The sequence below is a fragment of the Phocoena phocoena genome, chromosome 6, assembly GCF_963924675.1.
Source record: "Phocoena phocoena chromosome 6, mPhoPho1.1, whole genome shotgun sequence".
Lineage (NCBI taxonomy): Eukaryota > Metazoa > Chordata > Mammalia > Artiodactyla > Phocoenidae > Phocoena > Phocoena phocoena.
In genome coordinates, this window is record NC_089224.1 from 75,061,368 (window position 1) to 75,086,152 (window position 24,785).

Consider the following 24,785-nt stretch of genomic DNA (forward strand, 5'->3'; position numbering starts at 1 on the left):
TGGGTCTGTGCCACGTGAGGTTACAGGTGGCCCTGTACATTCTGATGGCTGGAAATTTGTTCGTGGTTGGTACAATCCTCCTATTGATTCAGCTCTTTTCTTCCCATCGCCCCAGCAGCACGCCTCTGAACTCTGAGGACACTTTTCTTTTCGATCACACTTACATGCTCAGCCATTTCCCCTAATGCTTAGCACAGTGCCAGGTGGGCCACGCTGGAGAAAAACCCAGCCCCAGCCTCCTGAGGTGCTGGAATAAGTCTTCCCCGTGGAGCCTGGTTTGCTCCCCCTGCATGGGGCCACCTCGGCCCATCCCAACAAGGGATCTCCCCATTGCACATAAAGGGGAAAGGCAAATGTTGCTAAGCAAGGAACACCCATTTTACATACCTACACCTACACACAAACTTTCACTGGCAAGGATTGCCTGTTTGCCTTAAATTTTCATAATTTAGAGGGTCTTTTAAATCCTTCTCTACAACGAAGCAATATCCTCCAAGGGACTGTTCTTGGCTACACAGTAGAAGTGGCACCTTAGTGCCACTTAGTATTGCAATACTAATTTTTTATAAAGAAAAGTCTGCTCCAAGACTGGCTATTGAGTGAGACCAAGTAATCATTATTCAGGGCTTGAGTGCTCATGGGGGGAGAGTTGATCAGCCATTTGCATCTCCCCCAGTATCTGGTAGTTTTACCCAGCATTAGCATTTTTAAAAAAGTTTCTAACACGTCACTGCAAAGCATTAATATCCAAAATATATAAAGGATGCCAGTGGTCAAGAAGGAAACTGTAGTAGAAAAATGGGCATTTCACACAAAGGAAATCTAAATGGCTAATAAGCCTTATTAGTAATCTTGGAAATTCACATGAGAACTATGAGATCAATTTCACACCCACCAAATGGGTAAAAGATAGAAATTGGACAAAACCAAGTGCTGATGGGGTGTGGAGGAATGGAGATGGCCAGTGGGAGAGCAAGTCACCTCAGCACCTTGGGGCCACCGCGTTGTTCAGGTAGCCCCTCACATGAGCTGGTCTGTGAGTTGTGGTGCATTCATCCAAAGGGCGTCTGCAGCAGGGGATGAGCGAGGCCTTTCTGGGACTGGGTGGTGAGAGCAGCCCAGAGCCCTAAAGGAGACCCCATGCCACCAATATCAACGAATCTCAAAAACCTCCCCAGCCCCCATGCCTCAGGGGTGTGAGCCTGGGGAGAAGCTAGTGCTTTTCCAACTGTAATGGGTATGGTCTGCAGCCTCACGTCTGCTGCAGTGATTCTGCCCCTTGGCAGTCATGGCCCCGGCCATCCCTCCTAGTCTGAGTGGGGCCAACCTGTGTAATGACATAGGTGACCTTGGAGGCACAGAGACTTCCTCCTGGCTCTCTTGGACGACTTGCTGTGTTGCCCCAGCTGCCATGTTGTAAGGACACTCGAATTGTCCCATGGGGTGGAGAGGCCCATGATGAGGAGCTGTAACCTCCGGCCACACCAGCATTAACCTACCAGGCAGTGAGTGGCCCCTCCCGTCCCTTTGGCAAGCCTTGGCCAAATCTTACTGCAGCCTTAGGAAGGGCTGAGCTGGAGCTGTTCAGCGAAGCTGCTCTCTGACTCTCAGAAATGGTGTGAGATCATAAATGTTTACTGTTTTTAGCATCTGCGTTTTGGAGTGATTTGTTATGTAGCTATAGGTAATTGAGAAGCCTTGTCAAATGCAGATTCTCTAACAATCGGCTCCCAAAAGCCTAGGATTCGGGACACTTTAATAAGATCCAGGTGATGCCAGTGGGCGGGCACGTGGTCCTTAATGAGGAGGACGATTCGGCTCCACCCCCCGCTACGCTGAGAGCCAGTAAAGTAAAGCAGTGCGGCGTCAGCAGCCTCCCCGGTGAAGTAGGGGTCACAGCAGCCAGGCGGCGAGGACGGATGAGCAGAGGGACGCACATTGGCGGTGACCAACCGTGAGTGCTAAGCCTGACGGGGAGGGATGTGTGGTGGACTCCCGAAGGTGCTGTGAGCCTGGAGCCTCCTGATGAGTTCTGGTTCCATTTAATTCAGAGTTTGCTCAGTGGACTCCAGAAGGTTCTGTGCGTTCTGGTTCTGTTAAATTCAGAGTTTGTTCAGTGGGCTCCGGAAGGTTCTGTGCGTTCTGGTTCTGTTTAATTCAGAGTTTGTTCCGGATGCTCCGGAAGGTTCTGTGAGTTCTGGTTCTGTTTAATGCAGAGTTTGATCAGTGAATTCTGGAAGGTTTTGTGCATTCTGGCTCCATTTAATTGGGAGTTTGTTCCAGGGACTCTGGAAGGTTCTGTGCGTTTTGCTTCTGTTTAATTCAGAGTTTGTTCCACGGATTACGGAAAGTTCTGTGCATTCTGGTTCCATTTAATTCTGAGTTTGCTCTGTGGACTCCAGAAGGTTCTGTGAGTTCTGGTTACATTTAACCCAGCATTTGCATTTTAATAACTGAAACAGTCCAACACAGGTGTCCGTGGTTGGATGGGTCTCCCAGGTAGCTTTCTTCCGCATGGCAGCTCAGGATCCCAGGTTGCTTACAGTATAAAAGTTTCACCATCCTCCAGGGTCTTGGAGTTCACCAGGTCTCTGCATCCGGCCACTAGGTACCTGATTGACCCATGTTTCATTGGCTAGAACTCAGTTAAATGGCTCCACTTAACAACTTATTATTTACTTTTATTCAAACTTTAAAAAATTTTATTTGATTTGATTTTTTTAAAAGGCTTCTGTTGGAAAATTTAAAGATATATATATCTGAATTTGTGTCTGAATATATGTTCATTTTTCATATATACTGAAAAGTCAAAAGAAGTTGGTTAGTGTTGACAATGAAATTGAATATAATCCTTGACTCTTATTCAGCCTTTAAATTGTTAGTATGAGCTGAGGGGAAGGAAAAAAACTCAACAAACTCCAAACTGGTTCCAAGAATGGTTTTCCTTTTTAGCCAGTGTTACATTTTTCGCAGGATGGGGGAAAAAGCTTAAGTGGTTGCCTACTGTTCTCAAGTAATACTTTTTAGTAATGCAAGAGCTTAGTTGGCTGGATAACTTGATTACTCCGGAGGGCATGCTATTAGCAGAATGGGAAGGAATCAAAAGAAAAAAATAATTTACATTAAGGCCACATACTTGCCATACAATACAATTACTTAAGGTTTTATATCCAAAAAGCTATTATACTGTTCCCCCCATTCTTTTAGCACTGTGGTATTCTGGTAAGGGGCTTTATAAGAGTCAGTAAATGGATGCTAGCCCAGAAAAAACCCAAGAGATTGTTTTGTGAATGAAAAAGTCCTGATGCTGGGAATAGGTCCATATGGATTTTTCTCTTTAGCTCTTTCCAATGAATTGTAGTTATCCATGGCTAAGCAGTTCACTTCGTTTTACTTTAGTTTCCATGTGGAAATGATCATTCTGGTTTTATCACAGAAATGTTATATGCATAAAGGAGATAATCCACGTGCAGTGCTTTTGTATACCTGAGAGGAAAATGCAGCGTCCTCCCAAATCATTACCTGGAATCTCACTAAGCGTTATTCACCTGTTAGTAGAAATTGTTATGAGGAAAGAGCATCTTGGAGTAGATATTAGTCATGACAAGTTAGGTTATGCTATAATAATGAATTAGTCCCTACATCTTAGTGGCTTGTTAATTAAATAATATTAAGTTATTTAAATATTTAAATTTAAAAATGGATTTAATTTTCATTCATTCAGTATATCCTACATGGATAGCCTACATGCATCTACAGTGGAAGGCTTTGCTCCAAACTCTCACTCAGATCTAGGCTGAAGGAGCCTCACCATCTTGTGTGGCTGCCATCTCAAAAATATGATTTCCAGGATCTCCCTGAGAGAGGGAAAGAGAAAGCATAGAGCACTCACACCTGCTCCTGAAGAGTCTTGACCAGAAGTGGCATAAGTCATTCTCACTCACCAACCAGTCATGTGATTCCATTTACCTGCAAGAGACCTGGAAAGTGTAGTCCCAGGTGCCTAGGAAGAAGCAGAGAACCACAGGTGGGTAAACAATGCACTCTTAACTATAGTTCACTGGGAATCAGTAATTGAAATAAGCAAAGGAGCTCATCAAAAGGAAGCCATTTACAAATTAGGTGAAGCTTTATAACTTATCTCAGGTACTTCATCAGAGTCGTGTTTTAGTATTATTTCATTCTTGTTTGGGTGGGTGGCCAACCAAAAATTCCTGAGTTTAAGATGAAGCATCAGCATAGACACAAATTCTAACCTCAAGTATATGACTCTTGAGCTTCTCTCTGAGAATATATCAGACTGTGATCCTCTGCTTCCATCAGGAGATTCTTAAGTAGTCCATTTCTCCTTCTAGAAACCTGCTGTTGTGTTCTGGCTACAGAGAACAAGACCAAGGCCCAGTAGGATCTTGAAATTCAAAATAAAGACATCTGGTTCGAGTTTGCTGAATTGAATCGAATCGTCCATTAAATTGGGCACACGTCTTAAGGAGATACTTTCTGTAAAAGTGCCCAGCACAGTTCCTGGCATGTCTATAGTAGATGCTCAATAAACAAACGTATACTTCCTTTGCAAAGGAAGTAAAAATCATACTGGTTTCTACTCTATTTGTGAATATATTTAGTGAGATTTTTCAGGTAATGACCTCCTTCCTCTTATACATCTAACCAGTTTTACAATTATGAAGCTATTAGAACTTCTACTCAAAGGTAGGACTTTATCATAAGCCATGCAGTGGAGATATAGCAGTGAAAAAAACAGCCAAAATTCTCATTTGGCTCTTGTGTTGTAGCGGTGGGGCAGCCATGGGGACAGAGAGCAAACAAATCAAGGAACAAGGAAACTGTCAAGGGGGCCAGTGAGCGAGAGGAAGAGCAGAAGGAGAAATGGTCCTATAGGCTACAGCAGCCCACTAGGTGTCTGGCTTGTGCACGTGTCCTGTGGTTAAATTGTGGGTGGAAACTGAAGGAGCTGCTTAGAAAGCAGAATTTTGTGGGACCTGGAGATCCAAGCTTTTCTGTTTGAGTCAGACAGTGGGGGGAGATACAGAGCAGGGAGAGGGGCATCCACCATGGAGTTGCCACAGCACAACAAGGTTCTGTGACATAGAGTGTGTAGGGAACACAGAGCTGCACTGGAGCCTGGAGAAAAGGACATTTGGGGACATCCAGAGACAGTAACTTTGGGAGAGACATCAACATTTTTACAGTGGAAGAGGGCCAGGGGATCAGAAGAGAGGTGCTCTGCAGCAGGTTTGAGTTGTCAACTGACAGATTCAGAAAAATAATGTGACAACTTCCACCCAGAAATAATAGGATGAAAAACAGAACAAAACTTTGAAAAGAGATGAGAGTCCAGGGAAATATATGTCATTAAATATTAGGGTGGTCCCACTGTCCTCAAAGCCTGGATAAAAGCCATGGGGAACTTCAAGTTACACTGACGAGGCCTTGCTTGAATGTGTTTAGAAAGTTAAGGGATATTAATTTCCCTTTGGGAATTCATTCAGTGATTTCTTTCCCATTGGATGGACATGTTTTGTTGAAACAACTGGGCTGCTTGGAATTTTTGTTAGTCATACTTTCAAACCCAAAAGCTATAGTTTATGATATTTCAGTTCTCCTAACACAAATGCTGGCCAGAGTTAATCAAAGGCAGGTTGGACTACGCCCTGTAGTGACATTTCTGGGATACTAAGATGGCTCCAGTGTCCCCTAAATATTTTCTCTTTCCCATTGTCTGAAATGGCACAATGGCGAGGCAGTTGACCTGTTGTTACGATTGAACCACAGTTGCCCACAGTGATAACTGCTCATTAATGCGCCTCGAGATCAACTCCCAAATAAACCACTTGCGTGAAAATCCTAGTCTCATTGTCACTTTTGGGGAAACCTCAGCTAAAGACAGCAATCACAGCTAAATGTACTGAGGCTAGTAAGGGTGAGCTAGGTGCCAGCTACTATACAATTCTCGTCTAACTGCTAAAACAACCCTATGAGGTAAGTTTTTTATCATTATTATCCCCGTTTTATGCAGGAGGAAAACAAGGCAGAGTAGTAAGGTAACTTGCTTTTGGTCACCGAACTAGTAAATGGCAGAGCCTGGAACCCTCGCTTCACTGCCATCCCTCTTTCATCAATTTCTGATCAATTTTGTTCCTTTTGGCATCCCATAAGGAAAATATTTAATCTCTGTCATCCTACTTTCTAAAAATTGCCTCCTCCCCCACACTTCCCTTCCTCATTATAATATATAATAATATGGTGCTGTTTTTATAAAATTCCCCTAATCTGAGGACTTCTGTGGAAGCATACATTACTACTGATGATAGTAACAGGCCACAGGCTTCACCAACATCTTCATGTTCCTCACATTTACCAAGGAATGGCTCGACTGATGTATTTCCCCGCAAAGCCCTTGAGACTAGTCTGCCTTTGTGTGAGAAGCTGAGGCTTTGAGCCCAAGGCTTGCTCTTTGGAGAGTGACGACCGTGAGGAGGGGAATACGTGTGATGCATTTCGATTGCAACGCCTGTGGGTCTTTACTGCGGTTCCTATTTTTGCTTTTTGGGTGCAATCCCAAAATAGCCTACTTTCCTTCACCACCCAATTTGGTTTCTTCTCTCACAGCCCCTAGGGCAACACTGTTACGTCTGTCTGTCGTGGCAAAGCGATACCAGCCGGCCTGGCGTGGAAATGTCTGTCTTGGAGTTTGTATGATTGCAATAGAAACACTCTTAAAGAAGCTTAAAATATATTTATTATACCGATTCAGGTCCTAGAGGTGGGCTTCGTGATTTCTCTTTCCTCTCTTTACACATATTGTTCACTTCTGCTTCTGTGTTTTGATCACCTCTCTTTCCGTCTGCTGCCTTTTCTGGTCATTCATGTGTTTGTCCATGATAGTGACCCCAGTGCCCATATCAGCTTCCTGTAGCTAAATGAATTGGTTCTGTTTCCCAGTTCCTGGGGGAGAGAGTATGATTTGCCCACCTGGAGCCAAGAGCACATCCCTGCTACAGCCAGTTGGTGGGGATGCTGCTGTTTACTCAGCGGGAGTTGCCAGTCTCAGAAGATTCTCTGTGGCAGCAAAACTGAACCTTCCATGTTGGCTAAAATGGTTTAATTTTACATACGTGTATAACGATTATATACATTAAATGCCAACAGATTCCCCAAATTGTGCCCTAAATATTATCTCATTTAATCCTCACAAGGACCCTGCGGTGTAATTATCCCCATTGTATAGGCAGGGAGCCTGAGGGTCTGCGGCTTTCCGGAGGTGAGAGGGCTAGTGTTGAGTTTCATAAGGGAGCTCACGTCTGTCTCCAAACCTAGTGCCCTTTCTCTATGGGCAAAGCTGAGTAGAAGGACTTGTTAGAAAACCATTTTAAACGCAAGAAGCATACTTGGCAGATGTCACCACTCTCCCGTGAAGGAAGGAGTGGAGTGCAGGGAGCACATTCTAATTTTGTCACTAGATCATCAACCCAGCTCAGCCCAGCGAAAGGGAAGCCTGACTGCTGATACATGATGATGTTTCAAGATGATGAGCAAGAAAGCCCTGTCCATTCTGGGGCAGAGGACCCCAGGGGCAAGGCTCAGAGAGCAATGAGGAGAGAATAAGTGAATCATGAAGGCTTCAGAGCGAGGATGAGCACCAGTGCCAGGCATTACAGTGAAGGGCAGCAGGTGGGGGCTGCAAAGAGCTCGGGGAGCATTAGAAAAATGATCACACGGGCCGTAAATGAGGCTCTGCGGAGCGGAGCAGGGCAGCGCTCCCGCAGGGATTTGCGGGCATCCTCCCAACTTGCAGGAGCCAGCCTGTGGAGCATGTTCGTTCACTCATGGATATTGGTTGCCTCTGTGACTCCGGACTGTCCGTGAGGTCCTGGACAAATTGCTAAAATGTGTGATGTTTTCTTTTTTCTTTTTTTCCCCCTCAGTTTTATTGAGATACCATTGAAATGTGTGCTGTTTCCTTTTCCACTTTTAGTTTTGGTATGCACTGCCCCCTGCCCTCTGTCTTTCCTTCCTCCAGCCTGCCTTCCTCAGACGCCACTTGTGTACACTCTAGAGTTATGTTTTGTTATTCCCTATTCCAATAGAATTATGATACTGTGTATTCTCACAACATACATTGTCCCATTCCCAGGAGACTAAGGTAGAAGCATTAGGGAAAAAGTGTTCGTGTAGGGGAAATACACTAATTCATACACAGTGTTAAACTGACAACTGCTTTATTTGCTCACCAGTCAGGGGTTTTGCTAATTCCCAAGTTTCCTCCTGACCCAGTGTCTTAACCCACATGAATGATACTTTGGTGGAGGACAGCCCTGGCTGTCATTGACAGAACCTGTGCATTCCCAGTTTCTACATGAGGAAGGTTTACTTCTGACTTCAGTAGCTTCAGGCTCAGTAAGAACCAAATGATCAGAGAAGAAGTTCTCTGAAAAGCACACCAAGCACCATGCGGGAGCATATAAATGGAGCCAGGCTGGGAGCAAGGGACTAATTTATTGAGCATCCGCTGTGAGCCAGGCACCCTAGAGATTGTTTCCTTGTACACAATTCCCATCCTTTTTGTTTTATATTTTGATCTTTTTTTTTTTCTTTATTAAAGATATGTGCACAAGGGAGAGTGTGCTCTTAGGAATCCTGCAACATGCCTGGGTTTTCTGGGAGGGGGAGGACTTAAAGCTTTATTTTTCTCCTGAGGTGAAAAGTAAAGGCTGAGGGAGATAGGAAACACAGCTTCCTTATAATATTTGCAATTATATAATTTCTATTAAACAGAGCCCTTGGGTTAAGATTAACAACAATGACAACACATAGCTAATACACATGTGACTAGCACTATTCTAGATCCTTGACTCATATAAGTTCATTTAACCTTGAGAGCACTCCAGTGAAATACATATTATTATCATTTTACAAATGAGGGCATTAAAATAGATAAGTGATCATCTCCAGGTGCACAGCTAGTAAGTGGTGAAACCAGTATTTATATGTAGATAGTTAAGCCTCCGGAATCCACATTCTTAACAATTACATTCTTATCAAACGTCTGAAGCAAGTTATACACACATTGTGAAAAGAGAATTATATAGAGAGGGTGGAAAAATACCAAGAGGTCACATCATTAGATTTCAGGTATAGTCCAAGCTTTGTGAATCAGTAGCTATAGGACCTTGGGCAATTCCTGCTGTAAGCCTCAATCTCCTCATTTGTCAAGTGAACACAGAAGTATTAGTTATTTCCCATATTGCTTGGTATTTATGGTCTCATTATCTCTGGTCTCAATTCTTACTATGCCTTGGACATACATTAGGGATTCTAAATAGTATACCTTATATTGAGGGATAAAATTTTGACACAATTGAAAGCATGGGATATTATCAAATAGAATAAAGTATGTTCTGTAGACATCACATTAACCTGCCTTTGTTGTTATAGGATTAATTAGAGAATAATTGCACACACTCAAATTAAAACACAAGACAACAAGAAGTTGGGAGCTGCATCAGAAAACCAGACTCAGTAAGGAAATATTTTGGCTCATGTAACCGTGAGTCAAAGGAAGGAGGAGCTTCTGAATTAGCTGATACAGTGGCTCAGCCATGTCATCCAGGGCCCAGCTTCTTTCTTTCTGCTCTAATGTCCAAACTGTCAGCGTCATCCTAAGGGTGTTTTCCTTTGTGGTCTTAGGATGTTTATCAGAAGCACTTAGGTCAAACACTGCCAATTCTTATCTACAGCTAGACAAAGAGACACTGCAGGAAACTCTTCTAGAAGCCAGAGGAGGAACCCTGTCACACCTGTCTCATTGGCCTGCCATTGTATCACATGCCCATTCCCCTTCCATCAGCAGCAAGGGGTATGGGAGGTCTCTGATCAGGCTATACTGTTGTTTCTCAGCCCTCAGGGCTCATTAGTATCACAAGGGAAGCTTTTTCAAAGTATCAGTACTAATACTTGGGCCCCTCCCAGGCTGAGAAAGTCAGAATCTCTGGATGTGGGGCCTGGGTATCAGGAGGTTTTAAGTGCTCTCAGGTGATTTTAATGCAAAGTCGATTTGAGAAGCATGGGCCCATGCTTATTAGACTTATCCATTAAGCTGGAGATTGGGGCAACATCTGCTGGGTCAAAAGTCCTGAGTATAAAACGGTCATGGGTTCAGAAGAAAATTAGGGCTTTGTTAAGAAAATGGAAATGGGAAATGGATGCTTGGTAGGCACTAAATATTATTCACTCTAAAAGAGATTTGCTAGTCACTGTTTTTAAACGTCACAGGCGCATGCTTATTTAATCCTCATAACAACATGATGAGCAAGCCATGATATTCACCAGTGTGTAATTGTAGCATCTTGTTTGCTGCCAGTATCTGTTCGGTTTGGTTAATGCTTGAACTGTACCAGTTGGTAAATATTTTTAATATTACCTATGCCATCGAGTAGAATGGCTTCATAGTTTGTTGTCCAAATTGAAACACTTTTGAGAGTGAAAAGGAATATTCTATTTTTAAGGATATGACTCCAGGACATTAAGAGTAAACTGGGACCATCCTGGGCAAACCAACATACGTCATCACTCTACCTACAAGGTATTATGTATAGTATTGAATTTGGCTTTGTTTAAAGAAAGGTCTGGCCTTTGTCTTGACTTCTAGAATGTAATCTGTGTCATACCTGATAGGCATGTCTTTGCTTAGGCCAGATTCTGACCACAGTGGATCTTAAGATGTGGACGCCCACACCTGAGAGTTTTAGGGTGGGGCTGACCACACCAGAAAGACCAGCTACGTATTTAGAGTGGAGACTTTGGGTAACTGGGTGTTGGTTGACCTAGAGACTGAGTTCAACCACGTGGGCAATCAGTCATGCCTATGTAATGAAGTAACAATAAAAACTGAATAGTGGTGCTCAGGCACACTTTCTTGATTGGCAGTACTCCATGCGTATTGCCATGCATCGATACTGGGAGGGTAAAGTGTCCTGAGGACAACAGCAGCTTCCTGTTTGGAACCCTCCCAGACTCTGTCCTATGCATCTCTTCCTTTGGCCGATGTTGATTTGTATCCTTTCCCTGTAATAAACCGTAACTGTGAGCGTAATAACTTTCAGTGAGTGCTGGGAGTCCTCTTAGTGAATTGGAAAACTGAGGGTACTTTTGGAAGTCGTCCAAACTTTCCGTTGGTGTCAGAAGGGAGGGCTGTCTTAGGGACTTTGCCCTCAAACCTCACAGTTTGGTTAATTCTGGATGTATTATGAGGCCACTTTAGGAGGCTAAGTAACATGCCCAGTGTCTCAAAACTAATGAAGGATGGAGCTGGTTTTCACTCCCCAGAAATGACTACTTCTATGATATTTCAGTGTTGCTTTTATACTTTTTTTCCCTGCCTCTAATTCCTCATGTTAAATTCTTTCTGTTAAAATAACTGATTTTTTTGTTTCTTTCTGTTTTGCTGACTGGAATTAGATTGATACAACAGTGTTGATGTTCAAATACTTTCTTTTTATTAAAAAATACCTCAAATTTATAGGAGACTCTCAACTATAAATACAATAAAATATCTAGACTCTTCGAGTGAGAAAGTGGTGAAAGTGGCAACAAAATAGCTCTTAGAGCTCATGGATCAACGTTTGACTTCGCTGAGTGCATGATCTTTCCTGGGGCTGTCAGAGGCTTAAAGGAATCAATTGCTCCAAGTCCTGGTTTTGCAAAGCATCTTTCCATTCCTGGGCATTGTGTAACAGGCTGAAGCCAGTGAGACTCAAGGTGCAGAGTGTGAAAAGAAAGCAGCACATGCACAGCTCACTTACCTTTCCTTTCTCATCTGGTTCCTGAGACTACTGATTTGATTCAGTAAAGGGACACACTTACGTACCAAGGTAAAATTGGGAAAGTGAGGCCATATACAGTATTTGTTTCATTAATACTCAGTCCATAGATCTAACTGTGAATGTGAAACTGCAAAGAGAAAACACTTCACTTCAGAATAAATGCCCTGGACATGATACAGCTAGCAGGCGGGGATCATATACTATTTCTAGTTTATAAAAATTTAAATGTGAGAGATTAATGTAGCCAAATGGTAGTTCCTGCTGCCTCACTTCCTGCTTTAAAATATAGTGCTTAATAGAAAATTTGAGGTATAGTGAGGCAATCAGAAAATGACTGGCACTGGAAAGATAGTTTATCACTCACAATTCCCAAGAGAAGGTAGCTTGCCACACCACAGGGAGTTGTATTAGGGTTCTCCAGATGAGCAGAGAAACAACCAATAGTGTGTGTGTGTGTGTATACACACACACACACACACACACACACACACACATACATCTATACCTATATCTATATATAATAAAGAGATTTATTATATGGAATTGGCTCACATGATTACGGAGGCTGAGAAATCCCAAGATGATATGTAGTTGGCAAGCTGGAGACCCAGGAGAGCTGATGTAGTTCCAGTCCAAAAGCCAGCTGACTTGAGATCTAAGAATTAATGTGTCAGTTCAAGTCCAAAGGCAGGAAAAGACCAAGGTACCAGCTCAATCAGGCAGGCAGGAGGAATTCCCCCTTCCCTGTGTGTGTGTGTGGGGGGGGGGGAATCAGCCTTTTTGTGCAATATAGGTCTTCAACTGATTGGATGAGATCCACCCATATTAGGGAGGACCGTCTGTTTTACTCAGTCTACTGATTCAAATGCTGGTCGTATCCAGTAACACCCTCACAGACACACCCAGCTTTAATGTTTGACCAAATATCTGAGCACCGTGTGTCTCAGTCAAATTGACACACAAAATTAATCATCACTGGTGGCCACATGGGAAAATTACTGGGCTTGGTCATAAGGCAGAAAGAGAGGAAAAGACTGTGGTCAGGAGCCTTCACTGTGGTTTCCTTGGGAAGGAACCCGTGAGGCAGGGGCAGCATGCTTGGGATTGACTAGTTTGAATAATTTCAGCGGGCTCTGGGGCACAGGGCTGTCCCTAATTGTCTGGAACTTGCCTCTAGAGTGATTTGGACAGGTATATAGTGGCCCAGAGTGTAAGAGTCAGATAAGGAAGGTGGTTGGGGGTGTAGACTTTGGATTGATTGGCTTGTATTTGAAAAGCATATCCCCAAGAAGGGGACTCCTCCTAGGGAGGGGAGATGGGGAGGGAGGCAGGGGGCTAGGGCAAGGTGATTTAGGCATATTTGGGTTGTCCAGTACAAGGCATATCTAGCATGTAGACCTAGAAATGATGTTAAAGCATCAAGTTTACAGAAGCTAAAAATATGGTTAATTCAGCCCCATGGTGCACAGCCTGTCTAATTCCTACTGTAGGAGTTGGCACCTAGTCACATGCATTCTCTCTCTAACCAAAGCTGAGTCGCAAGCATCCCCACTCCCAACTGACAGACTTGTGGGTGCACAAGCAGGTAGAATAGGATAGTAGAAAATGCTTGGGTTTTGGAGCCAAGAGCTCTTGTAAGTGAATACCGGCCCTTTTGCTTATTAACAGAGTACATTTAGCAAGTTATTTAATCTCCCTAAGGATTGATTTTTTAAAAATATCTGCAAGGTGGACAATGGAATCTACATCAGGGTTTTGGTGAAGATTTGAGATAATACAATGGGTCTATCAAATAGTAAGCACTTATTTTAATTAGGATATTTTTGTCTTTATTAATATTAGGATACAGATAGTTGAGGGTCCTGAAATGAGGTCTGCGTTCATGGGACCTTAGTATTCAGAAAAACTCAAAATATCTGGAACTGTTAGTAGATTTGTTCTAGTGAAATGTCTGAGTCAAATAGGCTTATTTTAATTCATCTATTGGCAGCTAGAATACATCTTTGAGTAATGCTTGCATTAATCATACGCAGTGGTATATTGTCTGATCTCTTGCATATTTATGTCCTTTCTTTTTGTCTCCTTTAGATTTGATAAAAAAGAAAAAAAACTTGAAGTCACCATCTCTCAAAATTTAGTAGTCTTTGCTTTGCTGTCTTTTTTCATTTAGTATTACAGAGAAAGCAAATGTTTATCTGACTTTTGCTCCTTTGTATGTGTACATCTGTTTGTGCATGGTAGCTATTCCTGTGTATCCATGTGCACACAGGCTGAATTAGGGATATTTTAAATGGGAAAAAAATGTTGGTGTGTGTCCAGGTGTTGGTATATGTCTAGGTATGGTGTCTTCTCATTAAATTTTCTTTTCTTTTTTTTTTTTGGCAAAGCATTTCAATCTTCAAAATCAGTTTTTTCAGGTAAAACAGTTTTCTTCCATTATTCCTATAATTGTTCAATTCCTTTAAGCTTCAGTACTGTCTCCATATTTTATTCTTCTTAGGTGTCCTTTGCAGCTTGACTCCCCTATATTTGTCTTCCATGTCTCTTAGATTTTTCTAACCATTTAAATCTTTTTTAATGCTTTCCCTGAGTTTGGGAAGAATCCAGAGTTGATTACTGCTTTACAAATTTGATTTCTGAGAAAACTAATTCGTCAGCCTGCATTAACTTTACTGTTTGTTATTTGTGCTTTTTACCTCCATGTCTGATACAGTTTCATAGAAACAGGTCCTTCTGACTCCTCTTGTAAACGCATATGGAGGTTCTAAAGCACTTTCTTGTTCCTTGCAATAAATTTATTATTTTATAGGAAGACATTTGCTCTGAATTCTCATGGTGATCCTTTTCTTTTGAACAACTGTGTATTTTTTAATATATGCTTTGTACTTTTTTTGGTTAGTTGTTACCTTTTGCAGAGGAATACTTTAGCTTGTCAGGGCTTGAGAATTGAGAAGCGTTCTGTCAGACATGGACATGACGCACAGTTTGAAATTTTTATGCCCAGATGAAGGGTAAAGGACAGTATTTGGTTTCATTTTGCCAGTTCAGAGATCCTTCAGCCTGCGGGGAATGCGAATAGAGCAGACGCCAGAGCCAGAGTTAGAGAAGAAAGTCGGAGCTAGTTATGCTTGGGAAGTTCGCCCAGAGTTTCTGTTTTGTGTTTGGCATGCAGTCATGATTTTTCTAGGGCAGGGCCCCTGCTATCGTCTGGCAAATCTGCACTGTTTAAACTCTGATGGTTTCATTACCTCTGCTCTTCACGAACGTGGTCATCAGGACCAATTTTAACAAGGAGTGCTGCCACAGGGTCCTGGTGAGGTATGGCCTCCGGTATGAGAAGTGCTTTTGTTGACCCTGGTGGGATGCAGGTTTCTCCTTCCTGATCTCTCCTGCTCCTTATTATTCTGCCTCCTTCTTCATTTCCAGCCCTCACAGCCTCCAAGTTAGGCTACAAGTCAGTACCTTGCTATATAAAACCGGAAAGAATAAGACTGCTGAGAGGAGCAGCTGGGCCCAGAGTTCAGTTACATGGGGAGTTTGCTTGGTTGGTTGTTGGTTTTACTTTTAGGACATTTCCCTGTGCCTCCTCTCGGGCATTCAGTATTAGAATTTCTGGGGGAGGAGGTAAGAATCTGTATTTTTCAAAGCTTCCTAAGTGATTGGAATGCAGCTGGCCCTTGGACTTCTGACAGTTATTTGCAAATCACGAGTCTGAGAAAAAGCCCTGAAAAAAATGTGCCAGTGTGTCTTTCTCAAATTTTCTGAGCACCTACTTTATGCAGATTGCTTCGCTTTGTGCCACTGTGTAGGACAGAAAGAAGCAGAAGGAGAAGGAAGTACAACATAATTAGGCAGAAACTGTTCACATTTACCCAGCACCCACCACACCCCAGGCACTTCACTTAGCACTTTACACACGTTAGCTGCAGTGGTCCTCACAGTCACCCTAGGGTTTGGAAGCTCTTATTTTCCTTCTTCTACCAATAGGGAAACAGAGGCTTAAAAAAGGTTAAGGAGCTCGTCAGCGTCGCACAGGTAGCAAGTGGCAGGGCTAGAATCTGAACATGTGAAGTTCAGCTGCATTTTAAATAAGTTCTGTTGACTCCCACTAAAGGAGATAGTGGACAGCGTCATTGGTCTGTGGCTAGGCCAAGTGGGAGTTCAGACTCTAAATGCTGTGTGTGTTCAAGCGGCCATACTCCCCAAGTCCGGGGGTGGGAGTTGGGGTTTGTAACCAGGAGGGGGGTGCAGGACGTTCTCTGCACAGGTGCACCCAGGCTGACGCCGTGTGCCCTGCCGCGCATGTGCCTTGAGCCTCCGCTGCCCTCGTCCTCCCCAGTTTCCCATCTGTAGCCATCCTTGATGGAGGCTCAACCCACCTGTGTTTGCAAGACGCCTGAACGCTCCCTTGCCTGTTTTTAAGCCGTTTGCCTATGACAGAGTATGAATAACAAGATGGGAAACATCTCTATTATAACTTTAGAGGCCCCGTGTGTCATTTCAGTGTCATTTTGTTGCTTTCCTTTTTTCTCTAGGTTAGTAAAGATTGGCTACTGGCTCTGATCTTTTCAAAGAAGCATAAAAGAGTTATTTACTAGCTTTTGGGATAATTTGTCTAAGTGGATTTTGAAATATTTTGTACAAACCTGATATAAACATCTTGTAAAAAAAATGAAGCATAAATGCAGCAGTCACATTCAAGAGACTTTCAGAGGGAAGAGATGTTTTCAATGTTGGTTTCTTTTCTGTGATGTCATTAGATTTTGGTAATATATTATGTCATTGTTATTACTAGGAATTTAGTAAGCGATTAACTAGCTGCACAAGTTGTTTCATTTGGCTTTACACCAAGGAAAGTAGAGAAACCGTCTCTGCCCCTAAGCGATATGGTATTTAAGATGAATTTAAGACAGATACCACTGACATAAATATTAAACCCAGGAAGGATGAAAGGCATCACAGGACAGCATTTTGTATATATCGATAGTATATAGTATGCTGTAGCATAGTCTCAAAGAACACAGGTTCTGAAGCCAGACTGCCTGATTTCAAATTCCTCTGTGCAGCTGTGTGACCTTAGGTAAGTCACTTACAGCTTCAGTTTTCTCATCTGTAACATGGGGCTGCTAATCATTATCTATCTCATAAGGTTGTGCTTATTAAATAAGTGTACATAGAGCACATATTATTTTAAACCATTTGCATTATTTATATATAATATACATATTATATCTGAAGGGAAAAATTAGCAGCAAAATCACCAGTTTATTGTCAAAATGCCAATTATAGAAGCCTTGTGCCTTGATGAAGGATAGTACCGCGAGATAGTGTTGGCTGAACTTGGTTTCCCTATTGTTAAAAGCAAAATAAGAAAATGGAAACATTCCTTATATGTTGGTGGATTTTATTTAACCAAGGGTTTATGTAGTACTTACCGTGGGCCAGGCTCTGGTAGAGGATTTTATAAATATTGATGTATTTAATTACTTAGTGAAATGGGGTCCTCACTGTTTCCTTTTGTCAGATGAGCAGACTGAAATGCCGTAATGACTGAATCACACAGCTTGTCAGTGGTAGAACTGGAATTCAGGCAGGCCATCAGGCTCCCTGGCCAGTCCCGCTTATTCCTCTGCTCTGCTGCCTCTCTCAGTATGTGCAGGATGGACCCATAGAGTAAAATAAGCTGCAACGTTTATATAGCTTTGGGCACAGAAGAGTAAAAGGAACAGCAACTTACAGATTTCTCTCCACTTTCTTATGGCCGCTGACTCAGCTACCATTGGATCTTTAACGTTAAGGAAACTATCAGATAAAAGACATCAGTGAAACCCTAGAGGTGAGGGCCAAGGGAGGGGTGGAATATGTTTTAGCTTTTTTATAATGGCCAGTATTTGGCCTCCTCTTTGCTAGTTTTTGGTTGTTTGTTTTAACCAACTCATGGATTCATACAACTATGACGCTGGAATGGTCCTTAGTACCATGCTTCTCAAACTTGAAATTGCATGTGATTTGGTCTGGGATCTTGGTGAAGATTCTGATTCTGTAGATTGGGGTGGGTCCCAAGTTGCTGCGTTTCTTATGAACTCCCAGGGGGTGCTTCAGGTTCCTGGGTCACAAGGCCTTCAAGTTCTTTAAGTCAATGCCTTCATTTCACAAATAAGAACGATGAGGTCTAGGAAAGTCCGGAAACTTGCCTATCACCCCATGTCTATAGTGAGATATGTTAAAAAAATAAATAAATAAAGATCAAAAAAAGACATAACTTTCACATCATTCACAAGGGGCTCTCTCATTAATTCTTTTGACATCTTCATGAGATTTTACTTTCTACTTACAATAAAATAAAATGAAACATAAGGAAGAAAGATGAATTAATTTAACCCTGTTTAGTAAGTTGTGCTGTTTACCTGGAGTGTAAAGTAAGTTTAGTCTCAAGTCCCAGTTCTTGCTCTTGATCACGTGGTTTTCCTGCTGGTGGCCAGGTATGACTTGGGGTGAAGTATTAAGAAAACGTGCTAAAGGCTCACGTGTAAGCTGTGCTCTTCAATCCACTTGAAAAGCTGACATTTTGGTCTGAGTCTGACCTCTTACCTGGTCCCAAATTCAGATTGTAAGTAAAATATTCTTTATTTTTTTTAATTAATTAATTTATTTATGGCTGTGTTGGGTCTTCATTGCTGTGTGCGGGCTTTATCTAGTTGTGGTGAGGGGGGCCTACTCTTCGTTGCGGTGTGTGGGCTTCTCGTTGTGGTGGCTTCTCTTGTTGCGGAGCACGGGCTCTAGGCGTGTGGGCTTCAGTAGTTGTGGCACGTGGGCTTCAGTAGTTGTGGCTCACGGGCTCTAGAGTGCAAGCTCAGTAGTTGTGGTGCATGGGCTTAGTGGCTCTGTGGCATGTGGGATCCTCCTGGACCAGGGCTCAAACCCGTGTCCCCTGCATTGGCAGGCAGATTCATAACCACTGCGCCACCGGGGGAGTCCCGGAAAATGTTCTTTAGAGCTCCAGAAGTGTCAGCAGAGCTACTGAGAACTACTGCATAAGTCGGTAGTGGTGAATAAACAAATGAGTAAGTGCAAATCGCTTAACCTGGTGCCTGGTTACATGGCAGATATCCAATATTAGTTAATTCCCATTTTAAAATTTTTGTGATTTATTGATTTCCTTTATAAACATATTAAATTCTTCTTAAAACCAAATGCCCTTTTAGTTTTGTGTGGCTCACAGACCCGGCTAAAGGAGGAACAAAGTCTAAGGGAGGAAAGAACTTCAGAGATCTTCACAGCAGTGTGGGAGTGAGTAACCTCATTATTTCCTTAGGAAGTATTAGCCTGAATAAATTCATAGTTTGTCCTTACAGTGGGATTTGCTTGACTTTTATCTCAAAATACAACTTCGTATTTCTCAGTCATTTCTCTGAGAAAATTTTCTCAGGATTATTTTTCTGTATTTATTTCCCTCCTACTTTCTCTTTTTTTCTTATTAGTTATCTCTCTTGTTCTTGCTCTTAATCATTCCCCTCCCCCCTCTCTCACCTCTCTTTCCTTCCCTCCCTTTTAAAAATTTTTTGCTAGTTGGAAGGAGAGTAGCATCAGAGTGTCTTACCGTTGGTTCACAAAAACTCTGGGCAGGTAGTTAATTATTTCTTAATTTTGATGCACAGTCTCCTAAATTAAGGGAAGGGGGTTGATGCATGATTTGCCGGAGACCTCCGTGAATGTGGTGCTCACTGCTTTCTTATCATGGGCGGGCATCGTCGATCAGTGATGCACAAAAGGGTCCTCGCACTAGTGAGGCAGTAGGAGTCTAGGGTTCCGGACCAGAGGATGCAGGCAGCAAAATGCATAGGGTAAGATTCAGATGATACCTATTCTCCTCTCTCCTCCGCATTCCACTCTTTCTGCAGAATGAAGCCAGTGTGGCATGAGGTCAAGAGACCCACACCCAACCCCTAAAATGCTTGTCACCGATCAGCAGACCCCTTCTTCCCCTGACTTGGAGCATGGAGACTCCTCTGACTACTTTGCCACATCTTTTTGAAATAACAAGGGATTTTTAAGGTGTTTATCCCATCTACAGCTTTTTAGAGCAGCAAGTTCATTTAAATAATTACCTAGTCATTTAGTTAATGCATTCTTTTTTAAACTTGACTAACTACAGCGTATGTGGTTTTGATGGAAAAAGAGCCCCCTTTATGTAATAGCACTGTTTTTTCCCTGCAAAATAAATGCAACACAGTTATTTTACTGCAGAGAAATTAGCTCATTTGCAAATGCCACCTCCGAACACAAGAAGAATGGCATTTATTGAAGCACTAATAAAGGCACCATGTTAGAATAATTTTATGCTGACGGGCCCACAATCACTCAATATTTTAAGAGCTGTCATCACACCAGCATGAGCTGCATGCAGAAGTACAAGTTGATGCTGTGGCATCGTGGCACTAAGAGTGTAGATGGAATAAAATTGCGCAGCCTCTCTGTGGCGTCTGCCGGTGTCTCTGAGCCCCTCACTGCCCTCCCAGAGTGGGTTCTTGGTTTTGCAGCGGCAGCTACACATTCTGCGAGTGTACGATGTACCAGGCTTGTGCTGTGAGCCCTCCAGGGTTTCTGGAGGACGCTTCTCAGTAGGTACTCAGTGACCTGTGCTGTCGCTGAGCAGAGGGCCGCACAGGCCTAGAAAGCTGAAAGAACCGCAAATCAGCCAAAGCCACTCTTTAGATATGGATAATTAAGCAAACAGTCACCATACAATGGGTGAAGACCTCAGAGCATCAGTTTTAGCAAGTTAGTAAATTCCAGTCATGGCCTGCAGTGAAATGCTAAGCTTGAACAAACGAGAACATCGGCATGAAAATCGGGCTTCACCATTCAACCCTATGACTTCTCACCCCGTTTTTATCCTTATTGGAGCCGGGGGTGGCGGGTGAAAAGAATACCCGACAGGAGATGGTGGTGAGTGTGGAGGAGCGCGCAAAGTTACCTGTCCTGTTTAGACAGGACACCCCACTCGAAACCTCGACTTTCCTCGCTGCCTCTTGGGCAGGATCAGACATGTTCTACCCTGCAGGAGGTGTGGAGGCGCCCCTGCAAATCTGGGTTGAACGCCATGAGTTGGTAAGTTTGTCTGGGCCCACAGGTGTGCCCGTCTGTCAGGGGAGCTGAGAGGGAGGGGCGGCGGGGATCTGCGCTCTGCAGGGCAGGACGCAGTGCACTGCACCCCACGGTGGTGCTGAGAGTGTGGAGCCTCCCGGCCGCTGAATGAAAGGCTTTAGTGAGCTTGATGAGATGGTTAATTTGGATGTAAGAGAGGAAATGTTGTAATTAGCAGCCCGATAATTGGGAAATACAACACATTTCGTGTGAGGGGTTGACAGAGTATAGCAGCTGTTTAATTGGGGAATATAGATGATGTGTGTACTTATGCTATATTTGTGTAATAGTCTTTGTGGTAGGCAGAATCCACAGCCCGTCCCCCGCCCATGTCCATATCCTAATCTGCAGAACCTTATATGGCAAAAAGGACTTTGCGTGTGATTAATTTAAGAGGGACTTTGCATGTGATTAATTTAAGAGTCTTGAGATGGGAGAATATCTTGTATTATCCATATGGGCCCAATGTTATCACAAGAATATTTGTAAATGAAAGAGGGAGGCAGGAGGGTCAGAGTCAGAGAAGAAGATGTGACAAAAGCAGAGCTTGAAGTGATGCCATTGTTGGCTCTGATGATAGAGGAAGGGGTCATGAACCAAGGAATGTGTGCAGCCTTGAGGAGCTGGAAAAGGCAAGGAAGCAGGAGTTCAGTCGGCTGACACCTTGACTTAGCCCAGCGCGACCTATTATGGACTTCTGCCCTCCAGAACTGTAAGATAGTAAACCTGTGTTGTTTTAAGCCACTGCATTTGTAGTAATTTGTTATAGCAGTATAGGAAACAAATAGTTTTCTTATTTATAAGTATCTTAACTGCATTGAAATTATTTAGTTTTTGGTGTTTGATGAGTTTTGGGTTATCATATGAACTTAAAGTATGATGGTTAAAACATGGTATTTTCCTTACAAATTAATGAAAAAAAAGAGACTCTTTTTTATTGGGAAAAGAATTTTTGTTAAAAACACAAGCAAACATAGGGTAATGGTAAGAATAGTGAGAAAGTACCAGTCTTTGGAATTAAATAGACCAAGGCTTTGAACAGTACTGTGTTTTCCTGGATAAGTTATAAAACCCTTGGGCTTTAGATGCCTTACTTGTCAAATGGAGATAATAATAATTTCTTCATAGAGCTGTTTTGAAGAGTAAATATGTATTTAAAACTCCTAATAGTGCGTGGTAGTTAACAGGTACTTAATGAATACTATTTGTTCCCTTACTTTAGCTATATTTAAGAGTAGGTGTAGCACACTGCATAGGTGTGGCAATTTTAAAGCATGGCTGCAAATTCTTTGACACTTATGTTATCAAGAGGTGGTGTCTGTGTCTACTCGCTTTGAATCTAGCTGGGCTTGTAATGCTTCAGCCAACAGAGTATAATAGAAACGATGCTATATGACTTGTGAGACTAGGTCATGGAAGGTCTTGTTTGCTGAAGCATTCACTCTTGGGGCCCTGAGCCACCAGGTAAAAAACAACTACCCTGATGCTTCCATGCTGTGAAGAACCCCAAGCCTCATGGACCGGCCACCTGTAGGCACTCCAGTTGATAGTCCCATCTATGCCCAGCCTTTGAGTCATCCCATTTCAGGCCCCAGACTTGTAAGTGAAGAAGCCTCCGTAGGATTCCAGTCCCAGCTGTTGGAGTCACCTGAAGCCGCTTGAGTCTTGCCAGATGAAGCCCCAGACATCGTGGAGCAGAGAAATCATACCACTGTGCCCTGCCCAATTCCTGACACACAGAATCCATGAGCACGATCAGATGGTTGTTGATTTTTGTCACCAAGTTTGGGATGATTTGTTATGCTGCGATAGAATACTGAAGCACTAGATTTTAACCATTGTTAGTGAAAAATAGGAGGCAGAGAATTGTGGTGCTCAACCAGTAGCCCACTGCAGATCAGTAAGCTGGAAATAAAACATGGACACATGTATTTTTATAGTTCTTCAACTGCATTCTCTTTGTAACAAGGAAAGGCAACTGGGTATGCTTTAATTTATATTCCTTCCAATTGCATTGTAGTTAAAATAGTCTCTTCCTCATCATTCTTCTCCTAAGTTAAGAAAGGAGCCATGTCTTTAAAATCTTCAGAGAGGATGCCTTCTGGATCCTCTGTGTATATCCCTGTCTGTCACCAGATACTTGTTCGAAAATACACATCTGAGTGGGAAAACCAACTCAAACGTAAGGAGACAATATCTTGTTTGTCCAGGTGATTGATTAACAAATCTTGGATTTCCTACTCCTCTTTGTAATAGCTTCTTTATGTGTGTGTTACTTTTATCTCTCTCCTCTTTCAGATTTGAAATACAATATTAATCATATGCTAGACATACAAACAAAGGGATTGCAGCTAGATCATACTGATAGGATCACGGTATTTGTGGTACACAGAACCTAATCTCATCCCTCTATTTTTGGATGGCTTGGCATTGTCTCATGAATCAGCTACTTGCAGGATTTCCAGCGGGCACAGAAATGGGAAGCTCGCCCAGACTTCAAAGTTTGGCAAACATGGTGAGATAGACCTTACAATGGCTGCTAGTGTATGTATTTTCGTGGGATTCCCCCCACATCCCATTTTAATTTAAACACATATGTTCATTATTTTTGAAGTATATGCATATGCTTGAGTATTTATTTGGAAATAAACAGAATCCTTTTCATCACAATTATTTTTTAAAAGCTAAGGATAAGGTAGCACAAAGAAATCAGTATTGTAGGATATGCACACAGAATAAATGACTAACTGAAAGTTTTGTCAGGTTTACAGTATTTTCAAAAACAAATGCTTGCCTTTATTTAATGTGGGTTGGAAATAATGAAGCAGCGGAGGAAAATGAGGTAACATTTTCACTCTATCTGTTAGGTCTTCAAGAACATCACATTACCTTTCCTTGTCTCTGATTCACTTGTGAAATAAGACATTGTAAAATGCCATTGACTGTCAGCAGTATCATAATCTGAGAGTGATGAAAAAGTGAATCATAAATGGAGAAGTATATTCCCTAGAAGTATTTGGATATTTTCAGGAACTAGCAGGACAAGGCTTATGCTGTCCAAAGCATATTCAGGTTGCCCATAGGAGGTGTTAGCTTCTTTTAAACTGTGGTTTTCAACACAAAAGGGATTTATATTTAACCATAAAATTCTCATTTTCTCTTGGTGGCCACGACAGGTGCCCACCGCCTCTTCCGGGGCAGATCCTCAAACTACCCGGTGGCTTTGGTTGAAGATGTTCCTCTTACTACCAACAGTGCTCTCTGAAAAACTGAAGCCTTCTGAGTCATGTTTCTTTTGCTGTCAAATGAGTTTTCTTTGTTGGAAGCTGATAAAGTTTTAAAGTCATTGCTTTGGCAACAAGACCTTCTATTCATAGAAGTAATTTGTAAGACCCAATATTCTGGACCCGATTATATTTGGAAAATGTGAATTGTGCAGTCCCTGATCTGAAGCTTATACAATTTGGTAGACTGTCTTGAAGGAAAAAAATGCAAAATTCCAGATAAAAGTAGGTAAGAAAGTGAATATTTATTTAAACTGAGACAAGAAATCACAACACATTATTGGTGCCTCAGAGATTCAGGCTCTTTACTTCTCAGGCCCTTTTAAGCAGTTGACCAGAAATGACTTCATAGAAATGCTTGCTTTTAAAGCCTGGCTTCCCCTGCCACCTAGAACATTCCACAATTCCTAGTGACTCTTGACACTCTCAGGTTTGAGTGTAAGAGACGCCCTGAAACTTAAACTCATTGACCTCGAGGTAAATTTGCCTCTGGTGCAGTGAATGAATGAAT

The 24,785-nt window shown here is 42.4% G+C and overlaps 1 pseudogene; it reads left to right on the forward strand.

Annotated features, from left to right (window-relative positions):
• The first annotated feature begins 1,772 nt into the window (after window positions 1-1,772).
• The window catches only part of LOC136125070 (leucine-rich repeat-containing protein 59-like), a 184,414-nt pseudogene continuing 161,401 nt past the window's right edge, over window positions 1,773-24,785 (forward strand).